Source organism: Cynocephalus volans, chromosome 6 (assembly GCF_027409185.1).
Source record: "Cynocephalus volans isolate mCynVol1 chromosome 6, mCynVol1.pri, whole genome shotgun sequence".
Lineage (NCBI taxonomy): Eukaryota > Metazoa > Chordata > Mammalia > Dermoptera > Cynocephalidae > Cynocephalus > Cynocephalus volans.
The window spans coordinates 98,465,496-98,491,576 of NC_084465.1; the positions used below are offsets into that span (position 1 = coordinate 98,465,496).

At 40.0% G+C, this 26,081-nt stretch overlaps 1 long non-coding RNA gene across 1 annotated transcript; it reads right to left on the reverse strand.

Annotated features, from left to right (window-relative positions):
• On the reverse strand, positions 1 to 26,081 carry LOC134379780 (uncharacterized). The gene is made up of 3 exons (XR_010023825.1): positions 26,003 to 26,081; positions 13,452 to 13,501; positions 1 to 2,297 (listed from the first exon to the last, which is right to left on the reverse strand). It is a non-coding gene; the product is annotated as an uncharacterized LOC134379780 (long non-coding RNA).

Genomic DNA, 26,081 nt, shown 5'->3' on the forward strand with positions numbered 1-26,081 from the left:
AACAATAGATGCCTGTAATGATCACCAGAGAACTTATTAATAACTTGAAACTACATGATCAACTGTTGTACTTTTAATGAGCCCCAGAGTGATTCATTCATGAAGCGTTTGGTGGCATCATTTAACTGTTGGTTTCCTGGAAGCCTAAAGAACAGAATTGTAATAATAATTACCCTCCAATGTATGCAGGGCATTTTCCCAGGAGCTCAAAGTGCCTTCAAAATAGTTTCTCATTTACCTACTTGCACTAGCTTTAAATTTTTTTCCTTGAAATAATATGTAAATGAATATCCAAACATTAAAATATCATTATAATTCACCCCCCATTAGCATTCCTGCTCAATCATATTTCTTTTTAATTAGCATTTGACCATCACGTTTGAGTAACTGCTGAAAAGAAAAACAACCTGGAAATATAATATCCCTATTCTACTTTCTTCCTCATTTGTTATCATGCTTCCTATTAGGAATTTTCTCTCCTTTCCCTTGGTCGGTGTCCATTTCTTTCTTTGATCTTCTTTCTGGAGTTATTCTAAAGTAGTCACTCTACACTTTAATACCCAGTTCCCTGGTAGTCAAGAAGTATGGTACAAACTGCTTTGAAAGATCCTTTATGGACAATTAATATCTTGTTGTTTATAAAACCTACTTAGCCAACCAAGAGTTCTTTGCTGTTGCTTTGTGTAGCTTTGCCTCCCACAGATATGTCACCCCACTTCCCCTGGGTGACAGAGACGCAAAGCCCATCTCTTCCGAGCAGTGAGAAGCCCCGAAGTGGTTAACTTTCCCGCCAGAACCCTCAAGCGAGAGGGATCCCTTCCTTGGGAAAATTAATGCCGAACTGGGGTTCTCTTCCTGCATTTATTTTCCAGACCAGGAAAGTACAGGAAGAGAACAAAGGTGAGGTTATAGTTTAACAATATAGGCCGGTAACTTTCAGTGAAACAAGCCAGATGACATTCCAGTAAGGCTATCAACAAAAGCTTTGATCTTAACAAACATTCCTTCTCCCTCTAGCAGTTTCTCAGTATCTTTACACAACAATCAGTAACTAGTCTGTCTTTGAGCCAGCAACCTTGCTGTGCCACAATTCTTTACCTCACACCAGAGGCGCATAGCCCGAGGAAAATTGCCTGTCCTTGCAAGGTCAGTATTTGAAAGTGCAAGGCTTTGGAAAACCAGGCCCTGTGAAGTACATATGCTTTATAGTATATTCTACACTTTGCAACCAGAATGCCTGGTGCCATGAGCTACTGTTTTATCACCTTCTGCAATTCCCAAGTTGATACATATTAACCTGCTGCCAAATACTGGTTCTGTCTTTATCTCTGCCTAAGGATCTTTGCTCCCTAAAACTTTTTGAAAGATATGTACATTATGTGTTCATTCATTCATTCAACATTGTGCAAATATTTACTGATCACTTTTAATGTGCCAGGGATTTTTTTAGGTGCTGGGATTTTATGTTTGCAAACATTTTGAGTTTTGTTTTTTCCTTCTAAAGAATGTTGGATTTAGGATTATAATGGCATTTTCTAGGCTTCTTTATGTTGTTTAAATAATTTGTATAATATTTGTATCGTTTTCATTTGGTCAACTGATTGGCTTTCCCTGGTTAGTTCCTCACTCTGCCTTATCTGTAGCTCCAACTCCAGCTACCGCAGAATAGGCTATGAAAAACATACCTTTCTGATTTTACATACCTTAATATATTTTAAACACACACACATATATATATTTAAATATAAGCAATAGAATTGGCATAGGCGGTCTACTTTTTTGGGAGTAGACTTTAAGCATTCATATCTGGGAAGATCCCCGAATACAGGGACTTTTTAAAAATCTGACAGATACATACGCGACACAATTAGAGCACTGCAGACAGAGACAAGAAATCTAGGAAATTATTCTCAGTAAGACATTGAGATACAAGCAAACTCCTAAGAAAACTGTAGGCACTTTAGTATATAAGCAATTATATCCTATGCTATAACTTGAATGTGTCTCCTCCAAAATTCAGGTGTTGTCAATGGGGTAGTATTAAGAGGTGGAACCTTTAAGAGGTCATCATGCCATGAGGGCTCCTCCCTGGTGAGGGAGACTAAGACCCTTTTCCAAGAGAAGTTTCATGCAGTCATTGTCTCGCTTGCACTTCCACCTTCTGCCATGAGGGGACGCCCCGCTCCTCCTCTCCAGAAGACACGGCATCAAGGCGCCATCTTGGAAGCAGAGAGCAGCCCTCACCCGGCAACCTGAACCTGCCAACGTCTTGATCTTGGACTTCCCAGCCTCCAGAACTGTGAGAAAATTAATTTCTGTTATTTATAAATTACCCAGTCTCAGGCATTCTGCTATAGTAGCATAAAACATACTAAGACATTCTACTTGTTAGAAGTTGTTTTTTGGGGTTTGTGTGTGACTATGTCCTACATCTTCACATCAATCAGCCCCAAAATAATCAGAAACTTCATCACAAACAGAATTATTTAAAACTATATGAAAGAAACCCAATAATAAAAAGATAATTTTTAAAAGGGCCAAAGATCTGAATAGACATTTCTCAAAATACAATATACAAATGTCCAATCAGCACATGAAAAGAATTTCAACATCATTAACCATCAGGGAAATCAAATCAAAACCACTTGAGATACCACTTTACACACACTAGGGTGGTTATAATAAAAAAGATAACAAGTGTTGGAGAAATCAGAACCCTCTTACACTGCTGATGGTAATGTAAAATGGTTCAGCTCATGTAGAAAACAGTTTGGCAATTCCTCAAAAAGTTAAACATAGAATTATCATATGGCCCTCTGAGAAATAAAAACTTGCAACCACATAAAAAATTGTCCATAAATGTTCATAGCAGCATTACTAACAATAGCCCCAAAGTAGAAAAAAAACAAATGTTCATGAGCTGATGAATGGATAAATAAAATGTGGTGCATCCATACAAAAGAATATTATTCAGCAACTACTACCATGAATTTGATATGTATGCAGTCTGCTTTATGCTTTTACCCCCACCCTCCCCACACATGAGAGTACTTCAAAAAGTTCATGGAAAAATAGCATTAAAAGATAATTTGAATCTTTCCATGAACATTTTGAAGTACCCTCATATGTTCATCCTTAAAGAACAGTCAGTATTGTTTTGGGCATAGCATTTTAAATGCTTTTATAAATGGCATCATACTGTATATGATGTTCTGCAAGTTATTTATTTTTTGAGATTTATTAATTTGATACCTACAAATCAGGCCATTGTTTTAATTAATGGCACAATTTGAATATGTTACAAATTATCCATTTCCACTTGGTTGTTTCTGGCTTTTTTTCTTCTTTACAGTGATGCAGTGATGTTTGTGCAAATCTCTCCGTGCAAATATGAAAAGCTTCTCTGCTACAAACAAGCTGAGTGGCTTTGGGGAAGTTACTAAAATTCTGAATCTCAGTCTCTCCTCATCTGTAAGATGGGAATAATGATGTATATCTCATTCAGCTATTACGTTAAATGAGGTAATTCATTCAAAGCACTTAGTAGTATGCATCATGGACTTAAAGTACTCAGTTTTTGATAACCATATTACTTGAGTAACAACTCTGGTTCAACTCTAGCTCATATTCTGATGACCCTAATATGTCTCTCAAATTCCTCTACAACCTGTAACTGCCCTCTGGATACCTCTGCTGTTTGTCCTCCAGTGTGTCTCACACTGAACTCAGTTTTTTCCCTCTCTCTGGCCTGTTCCTGTTTCCCCCTTCTGCATTCTCTATGTGGTTAATAACACAACATGGTGAAGTGGCGATTTCTTCCCTACTTCATTTTCTCCTACAGAGCTCCCAGAATTCTGGCTGAAACCCTCTGATTGCACCACTCCCACAGAGTTACAGCCCTCCAAGACTCCCTGTTGCCTTCCAGAATTCTTTCCAACAGGAACAGCAGTAACTAGAATCCCCTGCTCTGTGGCAGGGACACTGGCAGTGCTGAAAGAGCGGTGCTGTTGAAGCTAGGTTACAACATCAAAGAAAAAAAATGTTAAGCTTCCAAATAAAACAAGCAGATTACTAACAAAATTGACATCAGACTTCTAAACAGCAACATGAGAGGAACAAAGACAATGAAATGATTCTTTCAAATTGTTGAAGAAGGGCCGGCCTGTGGCTCACTCGGGAGAGTGCGATGCTGATAACACCGAGGCCACGGGTTCGGATCCTGTATGGGGATGGCCAGTTGGCTCACTGGCTGAGCGTGGTGCTGACAACACCAGGTCAAGGGTTAAGATCCCCTTACCAGTCATCTTTAAAAAAAAAAAATTGTTGAAGAAAAAAACTTCATACTGAGAATATTTTACACAACCAAACTGACATTTAAGTGTGAAGGTGAGATATATTTTATCAAGTATTTTATCAAAAAACATTAACATACATATACTCTTTGTGAAAACATTCTTGGAGGAAGTGGTCCAGCAAGAAGAAAAATAAATTGAAGTATAAGAAAGCAAGAACAACAACAAAACAACACAAACAACAACAACAACAAACAGTCTATCAATAAAAACCAAGAAATAAAATTATAGGCAAAACCAATGAGGAGAGAGGCAGATAAAAGAGATAAAAAGTTGTGCAAGGGCAATTTTCTTATTTGGAAGAAATATGTAGATACTAAAAAGTTTAAGAAATTGAGAGGAAAAAAATCAAACATAAAATATGGTTAATAAGCAAAAGAATAAAAATAGAAAAGTATTATTTTCAATCCCCCGTAAGAAAATTGGATCCATCTAATGAAGGCAGAAAAGGAATAAATGAATATATAAGCAAACTTGAAAAAAAAAAGATGTAGAGATAAGTCTTTACAAGAAAATAATTACAATAAGGGTAAGTGGGGTAAATTCACTGATCAAAAGACAGCAATCTAAGGCTAACAATACTTTTAAAAATAAGATATGAGTACATGGGTAATACAGAAAATTAACAGTAAAAGAATTGGAAAAGATATATCAGGAAAATATGAATCAAAGGAAAGGTAGGGTAACAAATTCAATATTATTCAAAATATAATTCAAGGTTAAGAACATTAAAGAATAAGACAAAAATGCTCCTATCTCAGCTTTTAATCAACATTGTCTTAGAGGTTCTAGCTAGTATAGTAATACATAAAAAGAAATAAAATGTATAAGAAAATGTATTGGAAAGGCTGAAACAAAGCTATTAGTATTGGAGTTCCAGTTCTGGGTTAGATGGAGTAAGAACCCTGCAAGTGAGTACTGTAGTAAAGATGGAGACCATTTAAGAGTGAACAATTCAGTGGCATTTAGTATATTCACAATGTTGTACAACCACCAGCTTCATCTAGTTCCAAAACATTTTAATCACCCGCAAAGAAAACTCCATGATCAGTAGACAGTTACTCCCTATTTCATCCTCCCCACAGTCCCTGGCAACCACAAATCTCCTTTTTGTCCCTATGGATTTACCTATTCTGAAAACTAAATATAAATGGAATCACACAATATGTGACCTTATGTGACCTTTTGGGTCTGGCTTCTTTTACTTAGCATGTTTTTGAGGTTCATCCACGTTGTAGCATCTGACAGTACTTTATTCCTTTCTCTTTTTTTTGACACACCACAATTTGGTTATCTGTTCATCTGTTGATGCACATTTAGGTTGTTTCCATCGTTTAGCTATTATGACTACGTAGTGCTGCTGTAAACATGCATGTACAATTATTAGTTTGAGTACCTGTTTTAAATTCTTTTTGGTGTATAACTAGGAGTGGAATTGTGGGTCATATGGTAATACTATGTTTAATTTTTGAGGAACTGTTAAACTGTTTTACAAAGTGGCTAAATGATTTTACATTCCCACCAGCAATGTACAAGAGTTCCAATTTTTCTACATCCGTGTCTTATTATTTCTTTGTTGTATTATTATTTTACCCATCTGAGTGTGAAGTGGCATTTCATTGCAGTTTTGATTTGCATTTCCCCAATGATTAATAATGTTGAGCATTTTTTCATGTGCTTCTTGGCCATTTCTCTTCTTGGAGAAGTGTCTATTTGGTTTCCAGTCAAGATGGCAGAATAGACAGTCCCCAGTGTCACTCTCTCTGACAAATCAACCAATTTACAACTATAAAAAAGCAACAGCAGCCAAGCTGGGGCCACTAGAGCTCAGGGGAAGAGGAGGAGAGACCTACAGAGTGCATGAAGGGGGAGAAGCTGTGATGAGAGAAAAAAAACTGCTCCAACCATTTCGTGCCACAGCCGCTTTAAGACAGGAGCTGCTGAGTGCACAGAGCAGGAGCCGGCAAAAGCCGCAGCTGTGCCCTTCAGATGAAGTTGCTTGGAGGCAGCAGGGGAGAAGAGGGCCTTGGTGGCCCCCAGGCCAGTAAGACCACTAATGGAGTTCCTGTAGACCCACATAGGAGTGAGGAGCCACAACAATTGAAAAAAAGGAGCCACTCAGAGGCCGGTGAGTCATCGCAAGGGACTGGCACATGGCCTGTCCCATGGGAAGTGTTTGCAGCACAGGCAGTGGGGGAGATGGGCCCACCAAGGAAACACTGGGGCACAACAAGGACAGCTGACTGGCCCCCAATCAGCGAAGGACCACTCAGAGGAGACTGGTCAGGAATATGGAATTGCATGGGGTGCAGTTTGATAAAAAGACTCAGGCCCAGATCAGAGTTTCTACACATTCAGGTGCACTAGGTCTCTGGAGGCCAGAAGTACCTATAAAGTCAATCATTAAAACCTGAGCTGCACAAAAAGCCTTCCCTAGGGAATCAGTGGCAAAGCAGCAATTTAGCTAAACCACAGCTCAAGTACTGGTCCCCACAGGAAGTTCCCTCATTTTAGAAGTAAGCAAAGGACAAAAAAATTAGTTCCAGCCCAGGAACACTGCCAGCACCTCAGGTCTGCCCGGTGACCTGAGGCGTGGAGTGGGGACCGGACCCCCCACACACACTCCAGCACACCGCCAGCACCAAGGAGCATGCCAAAAACATCACCTCCATGTGGGTGTCCCACCACAGCCACCACAATAACCACAGCTGATGCAAAAGTGGCTAGACACAACAACCACCACACTGATGGTCCACCAGCCACTGGAGTGCATTGACACAAGGAGAGTCACCAGCAGAGACCAAAGAAAAGAAGAGGATGTCTCTCTCCACAAAGCCTATTCCAGAGTGACAGAAGAAGCATCTGCTCTATGATAATATTGGGGGACCTGAACACACCTCTCAGCATTGGACAGATCATCTAGGCAACAAATCAACAGAGTAACCATTACTCCTGCAGAAGGAGAGAAGAAATCTAGCGTTATCAGTGGTGGGAGGGGGGAAGGGAGGGGGATAGGGAGAAATTGGACAAGGGGCATAAAGAATAAGTATGATTTGTAACAATATATATGCTAGTAATATTGTTTGATCAACATATGTCAATGTTGAACCCCAAAAATATGTATAATCAATTATGATTCAATAAAAATTTTTTTTAAAAAAAGAAGTATCTGGTCACTTCCTTTGCCCATTTTTTTTTTTTCTATAAAGATGACCAGTAAGGGGTTCTTAACCCTTGACTTGGTGTTGTGAGCACCACACTCTCCCACGTGAGCTAACTGGCCATCCCTATATAGGCATCTGAACCTGTGGCCTTGGTGTTATCAGCACCAAACTCTCCCAAAGTGAGCCAAGGGCCGGCCCCCTTTGCACATTTTTTGATTGTGTTGTCTTTTTGTTTTTGAGGAAAATAGTAAGTGTTGACAAGGATGTGGGATAGTGAATCCCTCATACATTGCAGGTGAGAATGTAAAATGGTGTAGCCTCTGTTTGGTTTGTTTGTTTGGTTGTTCCTCACAATGTTAAACATAGCATTACCACATGACCCAGCAATTCCACTCCTAAATGCATACCTAAAAACATTAAAAACATGTTTCCAAACAACTTTTAAATGAATGTTCATAGAAGCACTATTTACAATAGACAAAATGTGTAAACCACCCAAGTCTTCATCAACTGATGAATGGTTAAACAAAATGTGGTTTATTCATACAATGGAATATTATTCATTTCTTACAAAATAATTTAATACTTATTCATGCTACAACATGAATTGAATCTTGAAAACATTATGCTAAATAAAAGAAGTCAGACCTGAAAGGCTACATATTGTACTATTCCATGTATATATATATGAAATATCTGGAGTAGGCAAGTCCACAGAGACAAAAGAAGATCAGTGGTTGCCAGAAGATGGGAGTAGAGAGAATGATGGAATAACTGCCTAATGGGCATAGAACTTCCTTTTGGGATGATGAAAATGTTCTGGAACTAGACAATGGTAATGGCTGTACAACTTTGTGAAGATATACTAAAAGCTACTGAATTGTGCATTTTTAAATGGCTAAAATTATTAATTTTATGTTATGTGAATTTTATCTCAATAAAAATTTTTTAAAATTTTTCTTGTCAAATTTTTTAAATTATAAAGAAATGCATTCTTACTGTATTTAGCCAAACAATGCAGAAGTCTTTTTTTTTTTTAATTAATAATCTTGTGTCAGGGACTACTACTGGGCTAACCAATATCCACTCTCCATTTCTTTCTTAGTAATACAACACATATTGTTGGGGCTACACAATATAATATAATTATTGCAGCCAGCTAAAAACTGTATTTCCCAGCCTTGCATGCAACTACATGTAGTTATATGACTAAATTGTCATCTGTGAGATGTAAGGTGAAGATATTTGGTGGAATTTCTAAGATAGCTCCCTCAAAGAGGCACAAACATCATCTTTTAAATTCCTTGCAGGAATGTGGGCATGGTGGCTAGAGCACCTGCCACCATCTTAGACCACAGGAAATTACTTGTCAAAGATGGTGGAGCAGAAAGGTAGAAGGAACCTGAGTTAATAATTGTGGAGCTGCTGTCACATTAGATCCGGCCTATCTTTGAACTTGCTTTTTGTGAGGGAAAAATCAATCTCCTATTTGCTTATAAAATAATTAAGTTGGATCACTACCTCACACCATGTATAATGGTGAACTCCAGAAGAATTAAATGTGAAAGATAAAACTATCTGAAGAGAATGAAATGTAATATTCAAGAGTACTTCAGAAAGTTAGTAGAAAAATAGAATGAAAAGATATCATGAATCTTTCCATGAACTTTCTGAAGTGCTCTTGTATTTGTATCTTTGGGATTGGGATTGGGAAAGACTTCTTAAACAAAAGCCTTTGGGCCGGCCCGTGGCTCACTCGGTAGAGTGCGGTGCTGATAACACCAAGGCCCCGGGTTCGGATCCCATATACGGATGGCCGGTTCGCTCATTGGCTGAGCGTGGTGCTGACACCAAGTCAAGGGTTAAGATCCCCTTACCGGTCATCTTTTAAAAAAATAAAATAAAATAAAATAAACAAAAGCCTTAGAGCACAAATTAACTTTACAGCAGAAGATGTATTATGTAGACTGTACCAGAATTTAGGATTTCTGTTCAAAGAGGGTCAGCACAGACTAAATTAGGAGCAAATATTTGCAATGTCTATAACTGACAAAGTTTATCTGGACTACCCTAAGAACTACTGCAGATAAATAAGAAAAACAGAAAAATGAAACAAAAAGTGAGCCAAAGGTATGAATAGGCAATTTACAGAAGAAGAAATAAAAGTAGCTAACATGTTTACTTAAAAATGTTCAACCTCCATAGTAATCAGAGAAATGCAAATAAAATTGAGATAACATTTTACGTCCATCAGATTGGCATAAATTAGAAAATTTGATTATACTAGGTGTTGGCTAGGACATGGGGAAATCAGTAAGCATCATTTATAGCTTCATTTACAGACTGCTACAAACCCCTGGGACAGTCTGGTAGTACTTATGTGTGTATCCCTATTACTTAGCATTGTCAATCTAGGATATACATATATATCTGTATATATGTAGGATATACAGATATATATAAATATATGTTTATCTATGTGTGCGTGTGTGTGTGTATATATATATATCTGTGATAGACTCTCATCCAGGTCTCTCTATATATTTTTTTTAATTTTGTGTCTTTTATATATTTTTTTTCATTGCAGCATTGTTGTGATAGTGGGAAATTTAATACAAGCTATGTGTTCATCTCTAGTGGAATGGACAAACAAAATATGATAAATGCTTACTCAGCATTAAAAACGTGAAATTGAATGAATACATAACAACATGGCTATACCTTTGAAAACAGAAGTGAAAACACTGTGAAGAAACAGGTTTCCACCACCCCGCTCCACCCCCGAAGGCTGGCCGGTACAGGAATCCGAACCCTTGACCTTGATTTTATCAGCCCCACATTCTCCCAAGTGAACTAACCAGCCAGGCCCAAAAAGGGCTGGAGGGTCCTAAATGATAGGACTCCAACGACCTGCCCAAACTTATCTTCTAATACCCTCCCTTTACTTATTTGCCACAATGGCACAGGCCTCGCTGCTGTTCCTTGAAGTTTCCAAGCAACTCTGTCTCAGGGCCTTTCGACTTGTTAGAACACGTTTTCCCCAAATACCTGCCTTCAGGTCTCTGCCCAAGTGTCATCTTGTCATAGAGGCTTTACCCACTTGCTGTCACTTTCCATCCCTCTTACTACTTTCTTTTTCTCTTCTTTCTTTTTTCTTTCTTTCTTTCTTTTTTTTTTAATGTTCTGACTCTTTCTAAAATTCAGTCTGCAAACTCCCTGAGGACAGAGACTATGGTACATTCCAAGTGGCTAGGACACTGCCTGGAACATAGTAAGTGCTCAATAAACGTTTGTTGAATGAATAAATGAATAGGAAAAGGTATTCAACCTTGCAAGACAATATGTGAGATGTGTAAAGTCTGGAGGAGTTCAGAGGAGAATGCAGGCTGGACTCTGAGGTCTGCTTGACAGTCTTGACTGCCATTAACCAGCCATATAGCCAGCGTGAGCCAGTCACCCAGGGCTCCAGCGACCTCAACTGGTGAGAAAACAACAGAACTACTAGATGATCTCTGAGGATTCTTCTAGCTCTGAATTTTTTTTAAAGTTTAACTTAAAATCTCTAATTTAAAAGAATTAATGAAAATATCCATTCATCTTCTATGTTTTTAATATTATAAAGGTAATGCGGATTTATAAACAACACACAAAGTTTTTTAAAAAGTGAAAGGCCTCCCTCCCCTCACCAGTCCACACATCCACTCCCACTATTAGCTGCTTGTTGGTTCTTTTTCCCTCCAGACATTCCTCTTTGCAAACAAACAAATGTATGTATTTGTACATATAAATAGTTTCTCAAAAATGAGATCATATGATGCACATTGTCCTGCAACTGGCTGTTATCACTTATCAATATGCCCAGGACATTCTCCTATGTCAGAACCTGCAGATCTAGCCCATAAAGGAATAAATTTCATGTGGATGTTCACTGCAGCATTGTTTGGGGTAGCTGGAAATTGAAGACTATCTCTATGTTCATCCCTAATGGAATGCATAAGTAAAATATAATAGATGCATATTTAGCATTAGAAACACTAAATGCACACATAACAATATAAACTTTATGAAAACTTAGTGAAAAAGTTATGAAAAGGTCATTAAAAGCTAAGAAACAGAATGAGAGCTATTGGCACAATAACTTGGATGTAAATTGAAAACTTTTACATACACAAAACAACATTATATATTTTAAAAGGATATATACATATCAAATGCTAACATACCAAACACATTAGATAGAGTGGATGCTTATGGGGGAGGACAGAGGAATGACAGTGGGGCGGACTAAGAATAATTGGAAAAGTATATAAAATAAAATATTTAAATGAGAGGTGTTGCAGAAACCGGTGATGACAGTATGCACAGTATTCCGTAGAGGTGCTGTAATTTACTGAATTCCTCTACGGATCGGCACTGAGAGTCTCCAGTTTCTCATGCGTATGAACTTTCGCGTCAAATTGACCTGCCTTTAGTGGGTCTGCAGTTTACTAGCCATTCGCCCTCAGACAAGTTACTTAACACCTCTCAGCCTTAGTTCCTCTCTTGTAAAACAGGATTAACAATATCTCCCTGGTGCGGTGCTTGTGATCATGAGAGACTTGCTGGACACGGGCCCACAGCTGGTGAGCCCTATGGGGCAGGGGCCACCCTTGTACCCCACCAGCACCTGGCACACTGCACACCTTTAGTGACCATTTCTTGAGTGAAAGTCATTTTTAAGTCAGCAGTTCAGGGATAATTAATCTTCTATGACATCTAATGACCTCATCAGGTTGCCAGTCACCTCTTAAGCGTTTCTTTAGCAGTGCTTGTAAATAACTGCTTTTTGCACAGCCTAGCATGAGTGCCTAAGGTTCATGCCCCTGATTTATAGTTTATGCTAGGACCAGAGATAGTGGGACTCCCCTTCCCGGCCTTTGCCCCACAAAAGAACAAAAAGTCAAAGAGGACATCTCACAGATGATGAGTCAGAAATAGTCACTTCTTCTGCATAGAACAGCCTGTTTTTGCCTAGTGAGGAAAGCCATTACTGGGGTCACGCCTGTTTGTCACTGAGCAAGTCACATAATTACTTTAAGCTGGGTTCACTCCTCTGCCAAATGGGGACAAGACCACCAACCCCCCTGGTGTACAAAGTGTTTTAAGAACTATGTTAGGTAATGTGAAAGCACTTTGAAAAGAATAAAATTATATACTTAATAACTGTTTAAGAAATGCACTTATTCTTATTACTAGTTCAATTGGTAATCTATGTTTGGGGAAGCAGTTCAGAAGAAAGACCCAGTCATTTCTTCAGGGACAGCCTTTTTCTTGTTTTCGGCCACAAAGCTCGTGCTTTGTGCTAATTGCCTGTGGGCGTGGAGATCCCCCCGGCCCCGCAGAATTGGCCAGAGCCAGCAGGCTTCCAGGCCTCAGACCCAGCTCCTCAGAGGCTAGGACCAGCTAGCTGTGGGGTTAAAAGCTTCGGCCGCAGCTCGTGGCCAGAGCTCGTGGCCAGGGGGGCAACCACAGCAATGCTTCCTTCCTAATTCCACACTGGCTCTCTCCCCTTGGTCCACCAAGCACCAGGGACAACGTGACAGGTTCACGGGGAGTCCTGAAGCCAAAGGTATATTTCCATAAACAATCCCTAGACTTTTATTACTGGAGAATCCAGAATAAAGGAGAGAGGCGAAGGCGGGGGCGGGAAAAGATGGGAAGAGGAAAAGAGCAGATACGGGAAAGGAGGGAGAAAAGGAAGAGTATTAAATGGCTTTTTAATGGCACCACTTTTAGATTTTGCCTTTAGGAGAAAAGTTAGAGGTGGTGTGATATTAGAGCCCCAAGCTCATTTGCATAATGGTTCATGACCTTCTCCATTAGCAAGGAGAAGACATAGGAAAAATATTTAAACTGCAAAGGGAAATTTTAAAACAACAGTGCAAGAACTCTTTACCAAAAGTCACTTTTGGAATGGTCCTCGAGAGAAGCTGGGAGATTCTTGACCTGAAAAAACAACAACAACAAAAACTCACTAACAAACAAAAACCCCTTTTGTATGCACAACCCATCCTGGGAACAAAATCTTCAGTAGGAAAGGATCATAAAAGCATAGTCCAGTGCCTCCGGACAGGCCAATCTCTAAGCACATCTTTTTCTTTTGCCAAGGAATTTACCAACACTTCATCATGCTGAAATCCCACATTGTCCAGTCACTGTTTTTCTCCTACTTTTAAATGAAGTCTATTTTTTTGTTTGTTTGTTTTTCATAGACCAGGAGAGGACCTACTCAGTGAGCACAGGTCTTTAACATCCCATCATAATAGAGAAAACATTAACTGGAAGGAAAAAACCCTCCCTGTAACCACTTCTCAAACAAGCCTGAGGTCATGGCTATTCTTCATGGGACCTATTTCCTTCTGCTCCCTCATCTCTACAAATCTGCATTCTCCATATCCACTTTTAAATGACAGGTAGATCAGGTAAGACTCCCTGATAAGGAATTGCTAAAGCAGCACACAGCAGAAAGCTTACCTCCTAGCGCTTCTGCAAAACACTCCTTAGTTCGTTTTTCTCTTAGGGGACACCTGTTGCAAGTTGCCTTACACCTTGTAGAGAGATGTAACCTTGAGAGCCACTGCAGAAACACCTATGCTTATGCAGCCTTTTCCACTCTGAGTTTGTGGTGTTGAATTTTTGTACTTATTTGATGGACTACCATACAGTTAGTCTTTCTTCCCCTATTTTATAAGATCCTATGCTTATTAGAACTACCCGCTGGGCCCAGTCCATAGTCCATTCAGCCAGGAGCCTTTTTCCAACAGTAGAATCAGAAAACACATCTTAAGGGAGCTTGGTTGTCTTCTCTGCTGCGAACGTCAACAGTTAGAGTCCCCTCCAAACAGGACAGATTTTCTTAATAATGCATTATAACTATGTTTCTTAGATTTTAATATTTTAAAACTGTGATGCTTCTTGGGAATGATAATTTTCATAGTTTACTGCTAAGTGAATTTTTTTTTCTTTTATTGGTTCTAAATTGAACTCAAGATTCAAATCCCCCCACTTCTAATCCTTGAATTCTGAGATTCGGGGCGGAGGGAAATCCCTGTTCACTTTGTCTAATATCTTAAAACTTTCTGAATGAAAAGGTTTTGATTGTATTCTAACTCAGATCCATCCTTTCAGACAAAGATCTTTTGTTTGTGGTTCTTGCCCACCACACTGCCACAATATCATCCTACTTGGAAAACCATACCTGCAATTCTGACCAAGTCATCAAGAAAATGTGAGTATTGACTGAGACCTTATATTCAAGATAGTCAGGCACAAACTAAGCTATTGAAAAGATCACGGTCAACCATCTCCCAAATAAATGAAATCTTTTAAAACACACCTGAAAACTTCTGTACTAAGACTAGGGATGCAGGATTAGGTCGGTTGGCTGGTTTTTGTTTTTTATGATTCTATTTCCCCTTTTCACTCAGGCTAATATGAAAGCAAGGCTTAAATTCTGAGAATATGCACCTATACACAGGGAATGCTGACAGCCCAGGAGCAATCTCCACGATAGGAGAAAGCTGTGCAATGGTGGGCAATTACAATATCCAGGATTCTCTTCAAGAAGCAAGTCTTGGCTGCTACTCTCAATATCCCAAACTTTCAAACCAAACTTACAGGCAGGCAGAGGCTAAAACCATCCGTACATCATGTGAGCGATTCCTAAAAATCCTCTGTGCTCTGACGATCCTTCTCTGAGTGCTTCCCATGCCTAAATTGCACTATAACAGGCACATTCTTTCTAAGACTGAGAGTTCAATGCTGCCTCTCTGGGCTCTTCTTAAAATGCAAGTACTTCTGGGTTAATTTAACACCACCAGATTATGAGAGAACTAGAAATCAAAGGGAGAGACCCTTTAAGGCAGAAAAAAGGCCCTGAAGAGCAGTGAAGTTGCTGAATTCAAACATGAAGTTACAGTCACACTGGCCTGAGCAGTTTGTCCAGTTCAGGCCAAGAGCTTAGCTAGTCTGGCATCTCCTCCTGAACTGTCTGAACAGCTGCGGTCAACAGCTTCCCACTCTAGGAATAGCTTTTCCTTTTCCATTTTTGTCTGGTTTATTCCTGGGCTTTAAAAGGCTCAGTAGGTGGGCTGGCCAGTTAGCTCAGTTAATTCCAGCGTGGTGCTGGTAATGCCAAGGTCCAGGGTTCAATCCCTGCACCTGCCAGCCACCGAAAAAGTGAAAACAAGAAAGGAAAATGCTCGGTACGCACAGAGTGGGGACTAGAAGGAATTCTGGCGCCACCGAGCAGTCAGGAAGCACCAGCCACCCACAGGCCAAACACCTCATGGAAGAGGAGCAGCGTTTATCTGTTTCTTTCCCCTAAAAGGTACAAGGGAACAAACACTTCAACCAGCAGGAGGCAAGAAGACAGGTACCAGGAAGAACTTTCAAACAGAAAGATGATTATCAAGCTGGTAACTCAGTTGCTCAGCTCCCTTAAGTCCTAAATGAAAAGAATAAGAAATCTCCTCTTCTTAAGGTGTTAGATAGAGGGAAGAAGTAGGATTGAAATGTCCTCCGAAACCTTCATCATCCCTGACTCAGTAGAAAGACTCCACTGCTGACCGAAAGAAACAATTAGAAGAAATTTCCTTCCTTGACTCCTGCCTGGGTGAATTCTAGCATCAGAACCTCTGATACTGATGAAAAGGGCAGCTCCTGGGGTCCTTAGGCAAGAGATGTGGCCAAGTGGTCCCCACCTGATGCGCCAGAACCAGCTGAGCACATCTGTACACCCCAGGTGCCATGTCCCACCAGGCCTGCTCTTGGGCCCAGTAGCTGGAATTCCTGTGGGATATATCACAGCCCAGAGAGAGAGGCCGTGTTCCCTCCCAATCTTCAGTGTCCAGTCTCTGTTTCCTTCTCAGATTTGTTTATTTATTAGTAAAAAGAAAGGGAAGGGCTTGGTTAATGATCTTGAGAAAAGCCTAGATTCTAACCAAAGAAAGGAGATGGTAATTGACCCATGATTAACAAGAGCTATTTTTTTGTTTGTGAGATGTTAAGAATTATTCCACAGTTTAGAGGTGGGCATAGTAGTCAGATTCCCTGAAAGATCAGGGATTGCCTGTGAAATATTCTAGTTTCCCTTACTAATTATGGATACCCATTAACTGATTTAACCCCTTTTTGGATAACCCCTGTTCCACCTAAACTTCTCCCCAGACAGAGAAGCCGGGTTAATATGAGAAAGTTGCTTGGCAACTGCATCACCAGAGTAAAGGAAATCAATAGGTTTTAGAATGGTTTCAAAAGTGGGCCGGCCCCGTGGCTCACTTGGGAGACTTCTCATCCTTCAGGCTCAATTCCATGGCTGTGGTTAGGAGAGGTTAGAAAACAGGAGTTGAGTGAGGCCACGGGTTCGGATCCTATATAGGGATGGCCAGTGCACTCACTGGCTGAGCGCGGTGTGGGCGACACCAAGCCAAGGGTTACAATCCCCTCATCGGTCACAAAAAAAAAAGAAAAGAAAAGAAAAAAAAGGATCTCTGGCTTTGTATCCTCATGGCACCTAAACACATGCCTCATACCTAGTAGGTGCTCAATAAATGCTTAGTGAATTGAATTAACAAGCTTCATGAGTCCCCCTTGTTCATGCTAAGAATTAAATTTGTCAAACTGACCATTTTCATTTTTGCCACTTTGGAGTCGTCCTGTCCATTAAGCAGCATTGAACAAATGGTGATAAAGTTTCCCCATTCCACATTTCTATAATTCCCTCCAAAAACATATAATCATATTGTCCTGTTCTGAATTCGTTTTTCCAGTTGCAGATCAAAGCCATGAACTATTTTGTCTAGTTCCTTAAACAGCAATACTGAAGTATTCATCAAAGTCTAGAGTATTGAAGGCTCAAGTTTTTTATTTTATTTTATTTATTTATTTATTTATTTTTTTGGACTGACTAATGAATGTGGGAGGCTACTCTCTGGTACTCTGGAGCACATTGGCTCTTTCTGGTTTAGTGGCGCACTTAAACTGTTAACAATAGCTGTCCTTGTTAATGTTTTCTTTTGTTTTAATTTATTTTATTTATTGAATCAAAATTGATTATACATATTTTGGGGGTTCAACATTGAGATATGTCTATCAAATCAGTATTACCAGTGGGCTGGCCCATGGCTCACTTGGGAGAGCGTAGTGCTGATAACACCAAGTCAAAGGTTAAGATCCCCTTTCTGGTCATCTTTAAAAAAAAAAAAAAATCAATATTACTAGCATATATATTGTTACAAGTCATGATTATTCTTTATGCCTCTTGTCCAATCTCTCCCCATCCCCTACTCCCTCCCCCCCAATTAACCTAGATTTCTTCTCTCCTTCTGAAAGAATCACGGTTACTCTGTTGGTTTGTTGCCTAGATCTGTCCAATGCTGAAAGGTGTGATCGGGTCCCCTGATATTATCATAGAGCAGATGCTGCTTCTGTCACTCTGAAATAGGCTTTGTGGTGAGAGACATCCTCTTCTTTTCTTTATCTCTGCTGGTGACTTTCCTTGTGTCAGTGCACTCCAGTGGCTGGCGCACCATCTGCGTGGTGGTTGTGGCGTCAAGTCACTTTCATGGCAGCCATGGTTATTGTGGTGGCTGTGGTGGGCCACCCACATGGAGGTGATGTTTTTGGCATGCTCCTTGGTGCTGGCATAGTGTGCCTGGTTGTGGGACGGGGGTCCGGTCCCCTTCTCCATGCCTCAGGTCCCCAATTTTTATTGATCAGCACACTCAGATTAGGTGAAGTTCTCAGGAAGTAAGCTCACAACGACCGAACTTCTAAAGCTGATATATAAACCAGAATGCCTGCTGATTAGTCTATGAGAACAGTAAGTACCAAAAAGAATGAACAGTCATATCCTACAATCAATTAATTTTAAGTTGTGAAATCACTTGGGGGAAAATAGAAAGAGAGTAGATAGGCATTCTTTAAACATTTTGGAATTCTGCAAAGCCTCCCTATGGAAAGTATGGGATATTTTGAAACTAACTTGGAGTTAGAGGAGTGATAAGACACAGGGAGTTGGTGGGAGGAGGAAAAGCTAATTGCCCATAACTGAGAAGTGAGTACATTATGGGGATCACATATAACATCATCAACACACACACATTTATGGTCATTTTCAATGGTGTACATGAAACAAAGTCAAAAATTGAATGAAAAAAGTAATTAAATATGAGGCAAGCTCTTTGTTATTAAGAGTTTTCAAGTTGTATTTCTAGGGTTCCAGTATGTTGGTGTCTTATTCAGTTGGAAATTCAGAAAATGAAAAACAAAACAACCACCAAGACCTATATAAGGTTCACTAACCTTAATAAAACAGAAATGAACAGTGTTTTGATATGCCTGTCTGGTCAGTGGATTTAAGTGAATTTAAGAGACCATCTCATGTAGCCCTTGCTAGAGTCTATCTAGACCCCCATAACCTGCCCTGTAAGTGTCGCAGCTGCATGAACACCTGAATCAAATGACCGAATTTTGAACCTCCCAGTGAAGAGAGTCAAACTTTTTCCTGACTTCTCATCCTTCAGGCTCAATTCCATGACTGTGGTTAGGAGAGGTTAGAAAACAGGAGTTGGTGAGAAATAGAAAGTAAAAAGTGACTTTGGCTTGGTGCACTTATGCTTTAGTAGGTGAGCTCTAAGCTATGGACTAATTTGGGAGCTCCATTAGTAATTTGGTGAAAAGGTCCAGTTTATTTGACTATATTGATGATGGATAGTTGTGCTGAGAGCTTATCATGTGCTAGATAATGATCTAAACTCTTTACACGACTCAACTCATTTAATCCTCTCAACAACCTATGAGGCAAACACCATTACTGCCCACCTATTAAGATGAGGCCATTGTAGCACAAGAGGAAACTCACTCAAGATTGTACAGTGGTGGGGCTGGAAATCAAATCCAAATACTCCTGACTCTAACGCGTGTGCTTTGGGCCGGCCCGTAGCTCACTTGGGAGAGTGTGGTGCTGACAACACCAAGGCCGCAGGTTCGGATCCCTACATAAGGATGGCCGGTTAGCTCACTTGGGAGAGCGTGGTGCTGACAACACCAAGTTAAGGGTTAAGATTCTCTTACCAGTCATCTTTAAATAAATAAATAAATAAATAAAATAATAAAGTTTGTGCTTTTTCTTTTTTGAAACAATCACAAACTTATACAAAAGCTGGAAGCATGATACAACGACTTCCCTCCTCCCCCAGAATCATTTGAGAGTAAGTTGGCAACCTGATACCCCGTCTTTCCCAAATATCTTAGGGTATATTTCCGACAAAGAAAGACATTCTCCTACAGAACCACAATATAACCATCATTAATACATTACATTAGTGAACCTGCAGACCTCATTCAACTTCTGCCAATTGTCCCAACAACGTCTTGCAAATAAAAGGATTCCATTCATAATCACCTGTTGCATTTAGTGGTCATGTCCCTTTAGTCTCTGTCAGTCTGAAATGGTTCCTCAGTTTTTTCTTGACTTTCATGACCTTCACACTTTAAAAGCTTGCTAGCCAGTTATTTCATAGAACATCTCTCAATTAGAGTTTGATGTTTCCTCATGCATAGATTCAGGATATGCATCTTTGGAAGGAATGTCACAGAAGTGATGTTGCATTCTTCTCCTTGTATCCTATCAGGCGGCGTACATTTCAGTTTGCTTCATTGCTAATGATGTTACTTGGATAACTAAATGAAGGTGGTGTCTACCAGGCTTCTCCATTCTTTCCCCTCTTTTAATTAATAAGTATTTTATGGGGAAGTACTTTGAAATTATGTAAATATACTGTTACTAACTAAGCTCAATTAATTAATTTATATCTTATGGAATTAAGGCATCCTATTTTAGTCGATGGTTTATAACCAGTTGCTATCATAATATTTATGTCCCCTCCCCACTTGGTCAGTGGAAGTCCATTCAAGCTAGCTTTTGAGTCTTTCTTACTTGTTCCCATATCCTGTGAATACTTCCTGGCTTTCTGGCACCACAAGATGTTCCAGGATCATTTTGTATTATCCCTGCCCCAGCCCAGCCATTTCTCCAAGGAGAGCTGGTTCCTTTGAGTGGGAAATGGTGTTCAGAAGTCAAGTTTTGGGCACCAAGTGTCCTTATTACTATTATGGTGAGCAGCTCCCAGGTCATCTCTGTAGACAGAGCTAGGAGATGATATATAGAGAGAGATCAACATAAATATATGTATAGACACTGACATGAATCTCTCTCTCTATATATATATATATATACACACACATATATGTGTGTATTTATCAATCACAGGTACACATATCTGACATTCCACAAAACATACAGAACAAGTTTCCTTTTACAGTTATTTTTGTCCTTGGGTTATGTTCCAGTAGGGATGCAATCAATATATATTTTTATTTTTTGTTTTTTTAAAGTAATAGACTTTATTTTTATAGCAGTTTTAGGTTTACAGAAAAATTGAGCAGAAAGCACAGACAAGTTCACATCCCACCATCCCCCCCCACAGTTTCTCCTATTATTAATATCTTACATTAGTATGGTACATTTGTTACAATTATGAGCCAATATTGGTACATTATTATTAATTAAATTTTACATAAGCATTCCCTCTTTGTGTTGTGCAGTTCTATGGGTTTTGCCAAATGCACAATGTCATGTATTCACCATTACAGTATCATACAGAATAGTTTCACTGCCCTAAAAATCCTTTGTGATCTACTTCTTCTTCCTTCCCTCCTCCCATCCTCCCCTGAAACCCTGGCAACCACTGAGTTTTTTTTATTTTCATCAACTCAAACATTTATCATTTCTTTGTGTTGGGAATATTCAAAATCCTCTCTTCTACCTAATTGAAAGTGTACAATAAATTGTTGTTAATTATAGTCACCCTACAGTGCTATGGAACACAAGAACTTATTCTCCTGTCTGGCTGTAGTTTTATATCTGTTGAGAACCACTGCCTTAATGCAAATATCAGATCTCTTTCCTTCTCCTGGCTCACTCTCCAACTGTGAGACTCTGGGTAAGGTAAGTTCCTCTCTGAGCCTGTCTCTCCTACATGAAATGATCTTTGAGGTCCATTCCAAACTCAAATTCCTCTTTGACTATGATTTTTGCAGGGACCTCCATGACACCTTTTTTTTTTTTTTTTTTTTAAAAAAGATGACCGGTAAGGGGATCTTAACCCTTGACTTGGTGTTGTCAGCACCACACTCAGCCAGTGAGCAAACCGGCCATCTGTATATGGGAACCGAACCCGGGGCCTTGGTGTTATCAGCACCGCACTCTACCGAGTGAGCCACGGGCCGGCCCCTCCATGACACCTTTTGAAGGAGCTGTATTACCAGGTGGTATCAATGTCATTTAACATGTGCCCAGCCATTGCTTAAAATGCCACCTTAAGAAAAACTAAAACTGAAAGAGAGCATTAGCAACTAATCACATAAGATTTCCTCAAAGTATTTCTCACATCCTGTTAGTTAAGGATATTGCCCTGAAATGAAAACCAGGTGGTAAAGATGAGACTTGGAGGACATTTCAAGGATAGCCATACACGGAACAACACCCCTATCGAGTGCCTGTCATCTTCCAGTTCTGTGCTATTCTCACTGGGAACAAGGCGTTTTAAAAACACAACGGTCATCAAGTGTATGAACATCTAATCTTGGATAACATGAGGGCAATTCAAAAAGTTCATAGAAACAGGGAGCTGGCTGTTTAGCTCAATTAGTAAAAGTGCTGCCTTGCAACCCCAAGGTCAAGCGTTTGGATCCGCACACCAGCCAGCTGCCGAAAAAGCTCGTGGGAAAATAAAATTAAAAGATAATATGAATCTTTCCATGAACTTCATATGACTCTTATACCCTTGTATGACTTTCAACAAAAACATGGGCCTGTCCTGTTTACTATTTCAGGGTCTTTATAAGCAACAGGAGCAGTGATGGGAAATTGAAAACCAACTTTTTAGGGTCCTTGAGTTCTTGATATACTCAGAAAAATTTCACTGTGGCAGGGCCCTGGGTAATTGCAAAAAGAGGAGCTTGCTTATCTCGATACCTAGGTTGAATTTTGAGATGACCCTTCCACTTTCCTTCTCTGTGCCAGTCATTAGATGAACCACTGTTTGGCAGTTAGGGCTGGGAACCTGGCCACCCCTGACCTATGACTGACCTTAGATCTTAGAACTATCTCAGGGCTGACAGCCTTTGAGAAATAAGTCACAGGGCTTTTACACATTGGCAATTTGGAATATCTGCAAGAAATTTATTATTATTGAATTATGGCCAGTCCTGTGCCAGGCCAGGAGTGAAAAACTCCCTAAGGTGGGTTTGTGCACAGGCAGCAAGCACCGCCACTCACGTTTAGGGGAACTGAAAGCCCCTTGCTCCCTAAATGTCCTCCACCCCCACACCACTGCAAGAAGTCAGGCTTGAAGTGAAAATATCTCCAGAAAAGTCTAAGTATAATTATCAGCCACTTGATTAATAAAGTTGCTAAAGGACAGGTTTGAGACAGAGAGAGACCATGGTGCCTGTAGAAAGGAAGTCAAGGAAGAGGAAATGGCCCAGAAGGAGGAAGTGAGAATAGCTGTAGACCCCAGCCTCAAAGATGATTCAATTCATTGGATTGAGAAGACAAAACACAGACATCCAAATAAACAACAATGCACTGTGGTATGTAACAAAAGAATGTCTAAGAAGATAAACACAGTATAATCAAGTGCTAACATATATTAATTTGATAAATATTTAGTATTTATTGTTTGTCAGATGCAAAAAGATGCTGAAGATACAAAGATAAGTAAGACATGATTCCTGTCCTCAAAGACCTAATAAGATATGATAGCATCTTTAGGGAAGAGAAAGTAGCTCCACTTAGTTTAGAATTAAACAAAACTGTTTAATTAAAGAAATTAAAAATTAGGCAGTAGGTTGTAAATGTATATTTGGGCCACTTCAGGTTTGCAACCCACTAATGGGTTGTGAAATCAATTTTGGAGGTCATGACTAGCATTTTACTGAAAAAAAAAAAAGTGTAGAAACTATCAAAGTGCATTGCATATAGTGAGAGTAAAGATTGTTTCATAAAACTTTAGTTTCTGAGTGCCTTGAGTTGCTATGTAAATGTATTCTTTACCATGATCCCTAGTCTAAAAGATGTGAAAAACACAGATGAAGGGGAAATTCTGCTGGTGTAGGATGTGACAGCAGGAAACTCCATCATTTACCTGGGTGTCTGAAAACTCAATTCCAATTTCCTGTATTCAGACAAGAAGGGTCCCTGAGTTAATTTGCCTTTTTCTCCCTTTGCTCTGCTTTGCATTCAATACTACAGGCACCATTTCTGCTCTTCTTGTCTAGTTAGTAGTCATATCTTCAGATAACACTGCTCCTAGCCAGGAATCACCTTATTTGGTTTCTTGGGCCACCGTCACCTGGAGATGGTTCTCTCTGGGGACCTTCTGCTATGCAATGACTTCGTTATTAGTTAGTGGGACCTCCACACACACGTTTATTTCTCAGGAACCTCCCCTTCCTCAGTCTCTGCTACACCACTAGCTCCATCCCCAGATATTCCATGATCTGTGTGGCTCCCAACGAGACCACCAGTTTCACAGGCTGTGAGATCCAGCTCTATTTTGTCCTGGCCCTCAACTCCACCGGGAGCATTCTCTCAGCAGTGATAGCCAATGGCTGCTACCTTGCCATCTGTTGGCCCTTCCTTGACCACTAAGCAGTGGTCAAGCAGTGGTGCCTCTGCCTGAAGTTGGCACCTCTGTTCTTGTAAGATGCTTTTGACAACTCTCTAGTGTAAATGTCTGCCATCCTGCAGCTGCTCCTCTGGAAGCAGCACAGAATTCGACTACTTCCTCTATGAGATGCCCACCTCAATCAAGGTGACCCATGGAGATACACCTTTCCAAAGAGTTTCAGGTCTCTGTGGCCACAATCATTTTCCTGCTGTTTCCATGGGCTTGATCTTTGTCACTGATGGATACATTGTCAAAGCTGGCTGAGGATCTGCTCAGTCAAAGACAAAGAGCAAAGACTTTGGAATCTGCAGATGCCACACTGTGGTAGTGGTCTTTGGGATAGTCACCTCTGACTAAATCTAGCCTAAGAACAGCCAATTTCTTGATCAGACCAAGCTCCTCATCCTTATCCTGTTCTTATCACATTTACACCCACGCATAACACTCTCATCTACAGCCTGAGGAACGAAGTCCTTAGGGTGCACTCAGAAGGTTCTAGGTGGCTCAGGAGACATGTGACTAGGACTACTGATAAGCACTGCTCTGCCCTTCCTCTCCTTCCCACACTCGGCGCGCTCTCTCTCTTTCTCTCTCTCTCTCCTCCCCCCTCCGTGTCGTCAATGTAGTCATATACTACCCTGCCCTATGAAGATACCTGAGAAAGTTCATCACACTGGGAGTCTTAGTATATGGGTATACTCTACAACTAATTTAGCTGTGCTAGTCAGTGGCTCTCTCTAGCACTCTGTTCATCTTTAAGACGACAATAATAGCTGGCAGGAACACTGTCAGTCTCAAAATGCATGCGAGAAATGCATGTGCTTAGAAAACTGCTCAGTGTTATACTTAATTGAAGATGAGACAGTTTTCCTAAGGATATTTATCAGTCTATTTCACATCCCACCTCCACTTATACCCGGATGGCTCTACTCCTTCGTGTTACCAGAGCCTTCATAAATGGTAGATGGATGATGAAGGGCGGCCGAACTGAAGGCAGAACACCCAGAGAAGCCTTCGTATTATCCTCCACTCTTCTTTCTCTCACACTCCACATCCCAATCCACCAGCTCCCTCTTAGAAATATACCCAGAATATCCCAATCCAGAATACACATGTGAAAATTAGGAAAGTATTTGAATGTCAACCAAACAAGAAATAATTGAAGATTGAATATATATTGTAATGCATGCCTAAATGCAGCAGTTTTTTTAAAAAATGAGGCATCGGTGGTCAGAGTGTGGTGCTGATACACCAAGGTCCAGGGTTCGATCCCTGTACTGGCCAGTTGCCAGAAAAATAAAAAATTAAAGTGAGGTAGATATATTTAAACAGAAAAAAATTGAAGATATAGTAAATGGAAAAAAATATAGATTAATGTTCAGAAAGATGTATATCCACACTAACACCCTTTATTTTCTCTAGAAAGGGAGTGTAGTTTGGGAGGTAAGGTATGAAGAGACTATTTTTAAGCGAGAATGTTTTGCGGTACTTCCATAGTACTAAAAAATGAAAACAACTCAGAAGGGAAAAAACACTGGGTTAGAAACGAGTTCTAGTCCCATGTAGGTCACTAGAAAGTTCCTTACACTTAGTTTTTGTTTTCTCGTCTGGAAGATGAAAACAGTAATAGTGACTGACAAAATAGGACTGTCGTCGGGATGAGTTAGTATATAAAAGGTCCAGAACTGTGCCTCACACACAGTCATCTCACCTGCAAAACAGGGACGAGACCCCAGCCAGGGTTGGCGCGAGGACCAAGCTCTGCAAGGCACACAAAGACTCAGTGAACG